Genomic DNA, 12,853 nt, shown 5'->3' on the forward strand with positions numbered 1-12,853 from the left:
TTTGAACAGGGCCTGTCCGAAGGACGACTTTCCCTTGCCACACATTGACAAATTAGTGGATTTCACGGCAGGACATGCCTTGCTTTCGTTTATGGATGGTTTCTCAGGCTATAACCAGATAGTGATGGCACCCGAAGACCGGGAGAAGACTGTGTTCACTACCCCGTGGGGTACATATTGTTATCGAGTGATGCCGTTCTGGTTGAAAAACGCTGGAACTACGTATCAACGGGCAGCGACTACAATATTGCATGATATGATCCATAAGGAGGTCCAGGTGTATGTGGACGACATGATTGTCAAGTCCAAAGATAGAGAGGGCCACTACGCCGCCTTACAAAAATTCTTTCAAAGGATCAAAGAGTTTCGGCTGCGACTGAATCCCCAGAAATGCACGTTTGGCGTTACAGCAGGGAAGATGCTAGGGTTTCTGATTACACAAAGGGGCATCGAGGTCGACCCTTCCAAAATCAAGGCCATCTTAGAAATGCCACCACCAAGGACTGAAAAGGAGGTGCGAGGCTTTCTGGGTAAAGTGCAATTCATAAGACGGTTTATTTCTAAATTAACCTTGACTTGTGAACCACTTTTTGGTCTCCTGAAGAAAGGAAAGAAATTCCAATGGGACGGCCGATGTCAAGCAGCTTTTGAGCAAATCAAAGAGTATCTACAGAACCCACCCGTGTTGTCGCCGCCAGAGCCGGGGAGACCGTTGATACTGTATCTTTCAGTAACTGAGACTACCATGGGCTGCATGCTTGCGCAGGAGTCAGAAGACAAATTGGAAAGAGTCATCTACTATTTGAGCAAAAAGATGCTGGATTACGAGACCCGCTATACACCGCTGGAGAAGGCTTGTTTGGCCTTGGTATGGGCAACCAGGAAGCTGCGGCACTACCTGTTAGCCCACTCTGTAATGTTGGTTTTGCGTTTGGATCCCATCAAATATCTCTTCGAGAAACCAGCACTTACGGGTAGGCTAGCTCGTTGGCTGCTGTTGCTCTCCGAATTTGATTTGAAGTATGTAACGCGCAAGTCAGTAAAAGGGAGAGCGGTAGCGGAGTTCCTTGCCGACCACCCGGTTGAGGGGGATGAAGCGGTTGAGTATCTATTCCCAGATGAAGCCATTCTGCACGTCGAAGATGAAACTTGGACGATGTACTTTGACGGAGCGTCAAACCAGTATGGGTATGGGATAGGGGTGTTGTTGATAGCGCCTGATGATTCCCGTATCCCTTTAGCATTCAAGCTCCGGTTCAAAGTCTCGAATAATGAAGCAGAGTATGAAGCATGTATTGCTGGCCTGGAAGCAGCCCTGGAACTAGGGGCAAGACGAGTGGACGTCGTTGGGGACTCGAACCTCGTTGTGTCTCAAGCAAAAGGAGATTGGAAAGTCAAGGAGGAAAGGATGATAATATACCACCAAACCTTGGATTTGCTAATTCCTCGGTTTGAAAAGCTAAATTTCACCCACCTCATAAAAGAGAACAACAGGTTTGCAGATTCATTAGCAACTCTATCTTCTATGATAGACATCCCGTCCGGAGTCCGGATGCGTCCAGTCATTATTGATCAGAAGTTTGTGCCGGTATACGAGTCGATTTCCGCCATAGGTGAGGTTCAAGATGGCAACCCCTGGTATTACGACATCTGGAACTTCTTAGAAAAGGAGACATATCCACTAGGGGCAAATGCCAAAGATAAGAGGGCTGTCAGAAGAATGGCTGCTCAGTTCGTTATCTGCGGGGGAAATTTGTACAAAAGGGGTCATCTGGGAATGCATAAGCTCTGTGTAGAAGTTGAAGAGTCAAAACGCCTGATGGAAGCCATCCATGGGGGAGAGTGCGGAGCACATATGAATGGAGTAATGCTGGCCAGAAAAATCCTCAGACAGGGCTACTACTGGTCAACCATGGAGTAGGATTGTATTAGCTTTGTTCGGCGATGCCACAAGTGTCAAATCCATGCAAACCGCATGAACATCCCGCCGTCAAAACTGTACAACATGACTTCGCCATGGCCTTTTTCAGTCTGGGGAATTGATGTGATCGGAGCTGTTACCCCGAAGGGGTCCAACGGGCATGAGTTCATCCTAGTAGCGATAGATTATTTCACAAAGTGGGTCGAGGCCCAATCATACGCGGTGTTGAAGGCGTCGCATGTCGCAAAGTTCATCAGGAACAATATCATCTGTCGCTACGGGGTGCCAAACGAGATAATTTCAGATAATGGTTCCCACTTCAAGAAAGAAGTGATAGACTTGTTGGAGAAATACAATGTGGCTTTTCATAAGTCATCTACATACCGGCCGCAGACCAACGGAGCGGTTGAGGCCGCCAACAAGAATATCAAGCACATACTACAGAAGATGGTGGAAACCTATCGAGATTGGCCAGACAAGCTGCCATTTGCTCTGTGGGGCTACAGGACTTCAATCAGAACTTCTACTGGAGCAACTCCATATTCATTGGTCTATGGAATGGAGGCTGTTCTACCTATTGAGATTGAGGTCCCATCGTTACGAGTATTGGCTGAATGCCAGATAGCCGAAGCAGATTGGCAGCAAAGCAGATTCGAAGAACTCATGCTCTTTGATGAAAGAAGACTGAAAGCACTGTACCACATCCAAGGCTATCAACGTAGAATTGCCTGGGCTTTCAACAAGAAGGTTAAGTCCAGGAATCTGAAAGAAGGAGATTTGGTGCTCAAAGACAACCGAGCTCCCATCCACGACCCAAGGGGCAAGTTCAAACCAAATTGGACTGGTCCTTATATCATCAAAGCTATCTGGTCAGGTGGAGCTGTGGTTCTGATGGATCTAGATGGCTTGGAGTTCTCACAACCGATCAATATGGACAAGTTGAAGAAATACTATCCTTGAGGGGCTCGCTAGGCCGAAAACCCGAAAGGGCGACCTAGGCAAAATTCAGGGCACAAAAAATTAGAAAATATAAAAACTGAGCTCGCAAGGTTGAAAACCCGCAAATGGCGGCCTTGGCAAAAGTTAGAGCGCAAAAGGAGAGTGAAAATACTCGAGTGAACCTTAGCCTGAACTACGTAAGGCTTGATTCCCATCTTTGGGATACGTAGGCAGCTTCACCTTGAAGTTCAGTCATAAACTTTTCCCCGATCAACTCTGTCCATCTTGATCATCTCAGTCATCTCTATCCATCAGCATTTATCGCGATCTCCGGTACAGTGCTGTTCAAACTAGGGGCAACTTTCCGTTGCCGCGACGGTACAAAGTTACTCAGACTAGGGGCAACTTTCCGTTGCTATGGAGTGCCGCATTGTTCTTCAAACTAGGGACAACTTTCCAGTTGCAGGGATCTGGGGTTGTGCATCTCAGTGACAGATTTTCGGCGTGTCCAGTTCTGATCCACATCGAAAATAGTTTTGAAAAGTTTTAATAAAAGTTGACTTTGTTCAAATTAATCTTTTTACGACTAAGACCATTTTTGGACCAAAAACGGAAAATTTTCAGTACCATAACTTTCAATTTCATTGATTTCAAAAACTGAGTTCTCCTGCTCTTGCATACAATCGAGGTTGCTTTTTTAGTACATTCATAAAGAAAACTTGAAAATGCTAAATAAGCAATAAATTTGGGGCATAGTTGAATCAAGTATCTCTGCGTCCCCTCCCAGAGCTGGACGGAGCATCTGATGCCAAGCTAGGCCCAACCTGTGCCTCTTCATTGAGCCAATCCAAGCACTCATCGGATAAAGTGCAACTGAAAGTTGAAGCAGGGGCCAGGAGCTCTCTCGTCCTCCATGCTGTGGCATATAGGGCAAGCTGTGCACCCCGGATCGGGAAAGCGGCTGGATACTCAATCCCCTCCGGTGGGCAGGTCTGATCATGGCCAAACTGACGCAGGAACCGGAACGGAAAATAGAATACACAATGGGTTAGACCAATCAGTTGGATCCCAATCAGCCGAGACATACTGTAGCTCATTGCCGGGAGGTTGAGCCAAGAACAACGCCAAGCAATGCCGTCTGCGGACAAATTGCACATCCAATCGAACCACCACCTTTCGTCAAGAGCATTGACTAGGCGCTGCTGAAAGAAGTAGCCTCGAGCTGAATAAACGGGGCAAGAGTCCACAACCTGCAACTTATCCATTAACCATACCTAGGGGAGGGATGGAAAATGAGAGAATAAAGAATAGAGAGATGTACGATGAGAGAAAAGTGAAACAAGGGTTTTGTGAGAAAAACTGAACCTGAGGGCCGAGTGATGTGAGCAAATATATATATGTGAGGTCGGGTGGGTAACATTACCTGCAGCAGCAGTGGACTCCCAGCAAACCTAGTTACCTCCCGGCGATAGACAGAATCTAAGCCCATCAGTGTCTCGGCCAAGGTCATGGCAATACAGCTCTTCCCTTCTCTCAAGCCTTGGGCGATTTCAATCAAGCGAATGCTAGCCCCGCCGAAGCCCGAGGAGAGCAGAAAGTGGGACAACATACACAAGCAGAGGGCATGTTGCCGGAAACCCTGCCAATAATGGTTGCTGCGGTCACCAGCGTCGGAAAAACGATGGATCAAGCCGAGGATGTCCAGCTCCCCACTGCAGATCAGAGATCGAGCGTCATGCGCCGTGAGCCCACACATCCGCCCTAAAGCCTGGGCGTGACTAAAACGGAGCTGGGGCAAGATCACTTCAGAACACTCAGATTCCATCAAAACCTGAAAATCCTCGAAAGTGGGGCACATCTCTTGGCCGCCAAAGCTAAAAACATGCGTCACTGGATTCCAGAACCTTGCCGCGGCATGGAGAAAAGGAAGTTGTAGCGGAGTACGGCTCAGCGTGAATAGTGCATTCAAGCCGAAACCCCGGAAATTCAGCTTTTCCGAGCCATCTAAAGAAGAGATCCAAGATGTGATATTTTCTGCGAGAAACGCCTCCATCTTTGGCTAAAACTAAGATGAAATGAATGTTCCCGAAGTTGAGGCCTTTATAGAAGGGAAAACACTATTCACGGGGACACGTGTCAAAAATCTGGTGGCTGCAGGACAGAATGGCCGGCCAGCCACTTTTTCTGGCTGGCCAGCCATTTACTTTTTCAGAAATAGCTGGCCAGCCATTTACTTTTTCAAAAAAATGGCCGGCCGGCTCCCAGGGATGGCTGGCAATGCTGCAGTGTATCTCCTTGACCCTGTTTTACTCTTTGGGGAAAGTTTCAAACATTCCCATGCAACGAGAAAGTCAGAGGCCTTCATCTCCCTCCGTTTCGGATGCGTTCCGATGCTCAGATTGTCAGAAGAACACTTTGTTTTTGGTTGAGTTTTGTTTATCGAGTTGTTGTTTTGCTTATCGAGTTGTTTGTCGAGCGGACGTGTTTCGTGTTTTTGAGTCATTGCTCTCTGTTTAAGCAATCTTTGTTAAAGTCTTGTTTATTTGCGTTGTTGCATTTTGCTTATCGAGTTGTAAACTTGCTAAAGATTCTGTTATATCTTAGTAAGTTGAGTTGTTTAGTTTGTTGCGTCGGTTCACTACCTGACTTGGTGACTACACAATGCACATTTCCATTCAATTTCATTTTTGTGCGAAATAAATTGATGCGATACGATGCTAAAAATACAAACACCTTTTCAAAAGCTATTTCATTTCATCATGTTTTACAACAAACAAAGGTACAAGTTTTACAAAAAAAAATAAAACTACCTAACAATGTGCAAAGTGCTACAAACTACTAGTAAAAAGAAAAATAAAGCAGGAAACAACAGCATCAAAGTCCTCGGGAGCGGGAACGAGAAGCACGCCTCATCCTCTTCTGCGGGATAATCTCCACACCACCATCTGAGTCGGAGCTGTCATCCTCAGGATCCCCCTCAGCCTCCTCCTCTTCCTCCCCGACAGACGTCTCGAACTGACGATCGGTAGCCTCCTCCTCCTCCTCAGCATCCTCCTCCTCCTCATCAGGCTCCACCTCCACAACGTGAGCCCTGCGTCTGCGGACAGGCCCCCCTCGAGCTCCTCGAAAAGGCCTAGATGGCCCAGCTCCTCGGGAAGGCCGAGATGACCCCGCCCCCTGAAAAGGCCCAGATGGCCCAGCTCCCCAATGAGGCCCGGATGGCCTGGCCTGCGGCTGACCTGACCATGAAGGCATCTGAAAACAAAGAGTTCAAATCAAATACATCAGTCCAAATGTATACATCAGATGCAGATACAAGCAAAGGCTACATGAAGTGAGTGCATGTAAATACAGTGTACAAGAGGGGTGTGTGTCAGATGTGCTCTACACAAATAGTCTATCGATGCAGTAGAAATCAGCATGTCATCAGAAGTATGATAAATGCCAGAAAACTAAAGGGTACCTGGATGCCCGCGACAGACAACTGTGCCTCCCTACGCAGGACCATGCCTTCGAGTGTGGCCACCAGCCCAACCACCTCCTCCATGTATCCTCGCGATGGCTGCAAAAATGAGCTCATAATCATCAGTGAACAGAAGAGTGTCTAAACATCTGAATGATGAATGAAAAAGTGGAGCATACCGGCGGTGAGTCCGGATCAATGGCGTATCAATCGCTGGGCATCGGAGGCTCTAGTGGAATCGGAGTCGGAAAGCTAGCCCCGTACTGCCACGCCATCAACTCAGTAGGCATATCTGGCCATCCGACATGAGGATGAATCGACGGAGTCGGAGGAACCGGTCTACTCCCACCTCTAGATGTACCGGCCCTGCTAGAAGAAGGGACGTCTGTAGCTCGAGCCCGAGCCTGGTCCGAGGATGATGTACCGGCAGGCCTCATCATCGGGATACGAGCTTCCGTCAATAGAGGCATCAAATATATGTGACGGTAAGTGGCGTAGTCCCCTTCCTCAACATGTAATAAAGCATCAGTACCCAGCATGGCGCCGACTACCTCTGAGTAAGAGAGTCTGTCAGCGGTCCGCATACTGGCTGGGGGTACTGCGGGAATATCCTGAGAAAGATACCCCCATACCTGGCGCAGAAAGCGCTCCCCCAGGAACCATGCCCTGCCAACCGGCCCTTCGAGCAGGACCCTATACTGGGAGATGTCTGACGCTCCGGTATACTGAAGTCGGAGACCATCACCCAGGGACACCCAGGGCTGCCATGTAATCTGCGGATGACAAATGCATAAACCGATCAGAAATCAGAATGTACAGAGCAAATCAAAGATGAAAATGAAAAGGACTGAAAGTTCTAAAGTACCTCTGAATGTCGCACAGTGTCGAAGTACTGCCGCAGGCGAAGGAGGGTCTCTCGAGTCCTCGGCCGGTGCGGGCCCTCGAATATCAATGAATATGGGGTCACGGGAATCCCTACCACCTCCAGCTCTGGGGCTAATGATGTGAAGTATACATAGACCCATAGCTGAGAAAAGCAATGCAGAATGTAAGTACAAAATGCAGAGAGCAAAATACAGACTGTAAAAGCGCGCTGTGTGTGCAATGTACAAGTAATGAGAAGCAGGAATGTAAATCAAGGGGACAGAAAGTACCTCCCAGGCTCTCCAGTAGCCACCAAGTAAGTCGCCCCGCCCGCAGGAGGTCGCGCTCATGTAAAAGTAAAGGGTAGCCAGGCCGGCGCCACCCCAATCATATCTACTGACCTGTGATAGGTCAACCAGAGCGCTCAGCAGGTATAGCCCAATGGTGTTCCCTCTGTCGGCGAACAGGGTAGTCCTGAAGAGGAACATAAGGAAGCCACGGGCATACTGCTCTGTCTCCTCGGGAGTCTCGGGCACCATCTCCGCCCGCCGGAAATGGGAGGAGAACCAAGTGTATCGGACTCTCCCAGAGACCCTGTCAACAGGTGGGTGAGCCCCCAATAAATACATCCAGGCGGCCTCCCACTCGCCCATGTCCTCGTCGTAGGGGATGGACCAACCTCCGACGTCAAGGCCGGTCAATACAGCAAAGTCAAAAGGGGTCATGGTCATGTCCCCGGTAGCAGAGAAATGAAAGGAATTGGTGGTGTCCCACCATCTCTCTACCAAGGCTGCCATCAGCGTCCTCCTGGCAGGACAACGTGACAACCCGACACAGAAGGGGCCGAACCCCGCCAAATCTACCAAGTCTCTGACGCCCTCCGGGAGCTCAGCGTACCAATCCCTCGCGGCAGTGGAACCATACCCCCGCACACTGCGGGAGCAAACCTGCATTCAGAATGAACACATGTGTCAATAATCAGATGAAATGGGCTGTGTGCCAAGGAGATGAAATGGGCTGTGTGCCAAGGAGATGAAATGGGCTGTGTGCCGATAAAGTGAAAAAAAAACTACATGCAAATCTACCTGGGCTGCGTGTTCAGAAAATTTGAAATTTGGGCTGCGTGTTCAACTTTCAGTTAAATTGTGGGCTGCGTGTTCACTATCTATCTGGGCTGCGTGTTCAGAAAATTTGAAATTTCGGGCTGCGTGTTCAACTTTCAGTTAAATTGTGGGCTGCGTGTTCACTATCTATCTGGGCTGCGTGTTCAGAAAATTTGAAATTTGGACTGCGTGTTCAACTTTCAGTTAAAATTGTGGGCTGCGTGTTCACTATCTACCTGGGCTGCGTGTTCAGAAAATTTGAAGTTTGGGCTGCGTGTTCAACTTTCAGTTAATTTGTGGGCTGCGTGTTCACTATCTACCTGGGCTGTGTGTTCAGAAAATTTGAAATTTGGGCTGCGTGTTCAACTTTCAGTTAATTTGTGGGCTGCGTGTTCACTATCTACCTGGGCTGCGTGTTCAGAAAATTTGAAATTTGGGCTGCGTGTTCACTATCTACCTGGGCTGCGTGTTCAGAAAATTTGAATTTTGGGCTGCGTGTTCAACTTTCAGTTAAATTGTGGGCTGCGTGTTCACTATCTATCTGGGCTGCGTGTTCAGAAAATTTGAATTTTGGGCTGCGTGTTCAACTTTCAGTTAATTTGTGTGCTGCGTGTTCACTATCTACCTGGGCTGCGTGTTCAGAAAATTTGAAATATAGGCTGCGTGTTCAACTTTCAGTTAATTTGTGGGCTGCGTGTTCACTATCTACCTGGGCTGCGTGTTCAGAAAATTTGAAGTTTGGGCTGCGTGTTCAACTTTCAGTTAAATTGTGGGCTGCGTGTTCACTATCTATCTGGGCTGCGTGTTCAGAAAATTTGAAATTTGGGCTGCGTGTTCAACTTTCAGTTAAAATTGTGGGCTGCGTGTTCACTATCTACCTGGGCTGCGTGTTCAGAAAATTTGAAATTTGGGCTGCGTGTTCAACTTTCAGTAAAATTGTGGGCTGCGTGTTCACTATCTACCTGGGCTGCGTGTTCAAATTTCAACTAGTGTGGGCTGCGTGTTCACTATCTAAATCTGGGCTGTGTGTTCAGAAAATGTAAAGTGTGGGCTGTGTGTTCACTTTCGAATTCGGGCTGTGTGTTCGACAAATCAGTGTTTGAGCCGTGTGTTCTAATGTGGACTGTGTGTTCGCAATTAATTAATGAGCCGAGTGTTCAGAAATTCAAGTGTTGAAACTACATGTTCAAGATGCAAGCAAAGTACTATGTCATAAGCTAAACTGCGTGTTCAAGCATGGCAAAGGTGCGAAATGTAAAATACAGAAGATAAGGTAAATACCTCTCGGGCCTCGTGAGAGAGATGCTGCTCCGGCTCTCTGAGAAGCAGATCCACGGGTGCTCGCTCGTCAAAACTGGTAAAATGACGGAAGACAGCGCGCGGGAGGACGTGTGCTGGCGGACGATACCTCCCGGGAATAAAGGGTCGGGTCCTCGGAGGTAGAGTCATGGGATCGAAATCATCTCCGGCACCTGGAAAACCTCCGCCATGGGAAGAAGTACCCGCCATTTTCAAGAATCTGCAAAAGGGGAGCAAAAATGAGCAAAATGGGCCAAAATTGGAAAAAGTCAACAAAAAGTCAACTCTCGGGAAATGAAAAGTCAACAAAAAGTCAACCCCCGAGAAAATATTCCAAATATTGAGACAAATTTACCTCAAGTGGTGAAAATGCAAAAAGAAGCTTCGAAGTCAGAATTTAATCGCTCCAAAGTGCTTAAAACTGAATGTTTTTGCGAAAACAATTTGCGCGGGGCGTTGGAAAACGCGCGTGAAACTCAAATCTGGAGAGAAAAGTGTTGTAGGAGGCAAGAAATGAAGAGGGCTCGGCTGCCTTTTATAAGCCTCAAGGCCTTGGATTGCAAGAGCATCAAAAGGAGGGAAAAAGACCGAAATGCCCCCGGAAAAAGGCCATGGCCGGCCGGCCCCTTTTTCTAGCTGGCCAGCCATCTGCTTTTTGCAGAAATGACCGGCCAGCCATTAGCTTTAATGGAAAACGGTTGGACACCCCCCCTTGGGAAGATAAACGGCCGGCCATGCTCCCCACATGCTCACCTAGCTCTATGCAAATTTTGAGGAAGATCGGAGTTCCCGGGACCTGAAAAAGTTCAAGAAAAGTACACTTCCGGTCGCGAAATAGCTCCGTCGAGACTTCGGCTTCAAGTTTTGACATATGGTTCATCATCATTCATCGAAATCAAAGTATATCCTTTTTGAATGAGTTGTAACCTTTCAAGGAAGCGGATCGGAGGCCGTGGTCGAGTCGCCTTCGCCGAAACGCGCATTTCCGTACTCGTTGTTTCATGATAAACGGGCGCCCTGATTCTTGCTCGTGTTACATTATCTTACATTTTCATGAACATACCTGCATTAACATGCACGTTTCCTTGATGTTAATCATACTTCTGTGTTTAATCATGCGTTGTCACGCATGTTCTACTTTTGCATTGCGATGCATTCACTCACCGGCACTGCGTGTGTCGAACTTTCGGAATCACATTAAATATATGTTGTTAGCATATTGTGCTCGTTGAGTTTCTCTCTTTTGCAGGCACGATATTGTATGTACGGTTCAATTGAGGCTGGTGCGACCAGACGAATCGCGCAGGTATCGTATCTTCTCCGTGTGAGACATGGCGGGGATTGAATAACCCTCCGCATTCTTAACTGCATGAAATGTAGTTGTTGCTTTGCATTCTTGCTTAAAACTGTTGCATCTATTTGCGAATACTTGCTTCATTACAGCTTGTGGCATTTGCATGATCATTGGGTTACCTTCGGCTTCTTGCATATCATTTGCATTTTGCCCCCTGCCTGCGGGCACATCTCTGTTTACCTTGTATGTTTGTCTAAGTCTTCGGCCTTGTCAAAAATGGGTCGTCTCTGGGTTTGACATTCACTCCCGTCACTTGTGACTTCCGAGTTCTGTCAAAGAGGGGCAACTGTAGACACCCCATTTTTGACCGACCTTAAGACTCAGACGTCACCGATTGAGCGCTTGGTGATGTTGCATAATGTGCTTGTTCAGAAGTTTCAGAGTCGCGGCCGTGAGCCCTGCCTCCGGACTTCCGAACCCTCTTCTGTGCCTTGTCTCGGTTTGCGAACCAGACCCAGTTTTCTCTGTTTCTTTTCCTGAGGGAAGGGAGAGGTCCCGTAGACCATCTCTCGATGTCCGTAGGCTACATTTGGTGGCCGTAGGCCATTTGGCCCATTTCGGAGTCCGGTTCCCGGTTTTCGGAGCCGTCAGGCTGTGTGCCTCGGTTTGGGACCGCTTAACCATCTCCTATTGCTCTGATTTTTGGCATACATCTTATTTGCTCCCTGTTGAGGGACACTGGGGGCTGAGAAACCCACTTCGTGGCCGAACGCCACTTTCAGTGTTTAACAGCCCATTTTCGGGATCCCGAACTGTGTGTTTTGGCTCCCGAACATTCGTTTTGCAACGGTTTTCGTTCATTTTTGGCAGGTACCTCTGTTTTGTCACTAGGAAGGTCACTGAAGGGTGAGAGGCCAGCAATTGTTGCAGCAACCAGTTATCTCTCTTCCGGAGCCTCCCGGCGCCCGTTTTTCGCACTTCCGGGCTAATGTTGAATACCTTGGAGCTAGTGTTGCCAACTTTCAACCACATATCTGTGAACTACACACCTGGGAGGCCACTAAAAGTTGGTGACCGGCCAGTAATTCAACTTGACCCTTTTGACCCCCTCTTTCCGAGCCAATGTTGAACCCCTTGGACCCACTTTCTTGGAATTTTAACCACATGGTTGTGTTGTACACATATAGGAGTACCTCCCCAGTAGCTGGCCGGCCAGAAAATCACATTGACCCTTTTGACCCCTAGCCGGCCGGCTAGGGGGTGTAGCAGGCCGGCCACCTCCAACAAAAGTAAGAGGCCGGCCGTGTTCCTCGCACTGTGCACTTTACAGCTGTGGGGCAATGTCCCCCAGATATTTTCTGTATCCGGAGGATATTTTGTGGGGGAGTTTTGCTCTCCTTATCCCCCACCTTTACACCCATTTTTGAACCCTTATAACCAGCTGGTGGCCTCCTTTGCAAGGGTTAGAAAAACTCTCCTTCAAGCTTCCATAGCCAACTCCATCTTCTTCCTTCTCAACTCTTGAAAAAACCCTAAGTCCCTAACCATTATTCCTTCTACACCACCAAGCTCTACCACCACCATCTCATTTCCAGCAACAAGGAAGGATTCTTGAAGGCTAAAGAAGCTGCAAATCCATCCAAAAAGCAACAAAAGTTTGAATCTTCAAGGGTAAGTAACACTTTTACCCTTTTGACCCTTTTTCTTGATCTATTTCTAAGCCTCACTTCTTTTTGGTTTCAAGCTCCGGCCCTAACTGAAAAGGGCCATATTTTGAGCTCATCTTCACTTCTCATTAAGGGCTCAACCCTGTTTGAGCCCTCCATAATATACTTGCTTCAATGATCCTCTTGTATGTCATAGTTTTACATGCTATTTTTGGCCCATGAGCAATCTGTTTTTGAGCATGTTATAAACTGATATAAGGCTTATTTTGAGCCCCTCTTCAACATTGGAGAAGGGCTCAACAT

The sequence above is a fragment of the Camellia sinensis genome, chromosome 9, assembly GCF_055761805.1.
Source record: "Camellia sinensis isolate YWXY chromosome 9, ASM5576180v1, whole genome shotgun sequence".
NCBI classification, from domain to species: Eukaryota; Viridiplantae; Streptophyta; class Magnoliopsida; order Ericales; family Theaceae; genus Camellia; species Camellia sinensis.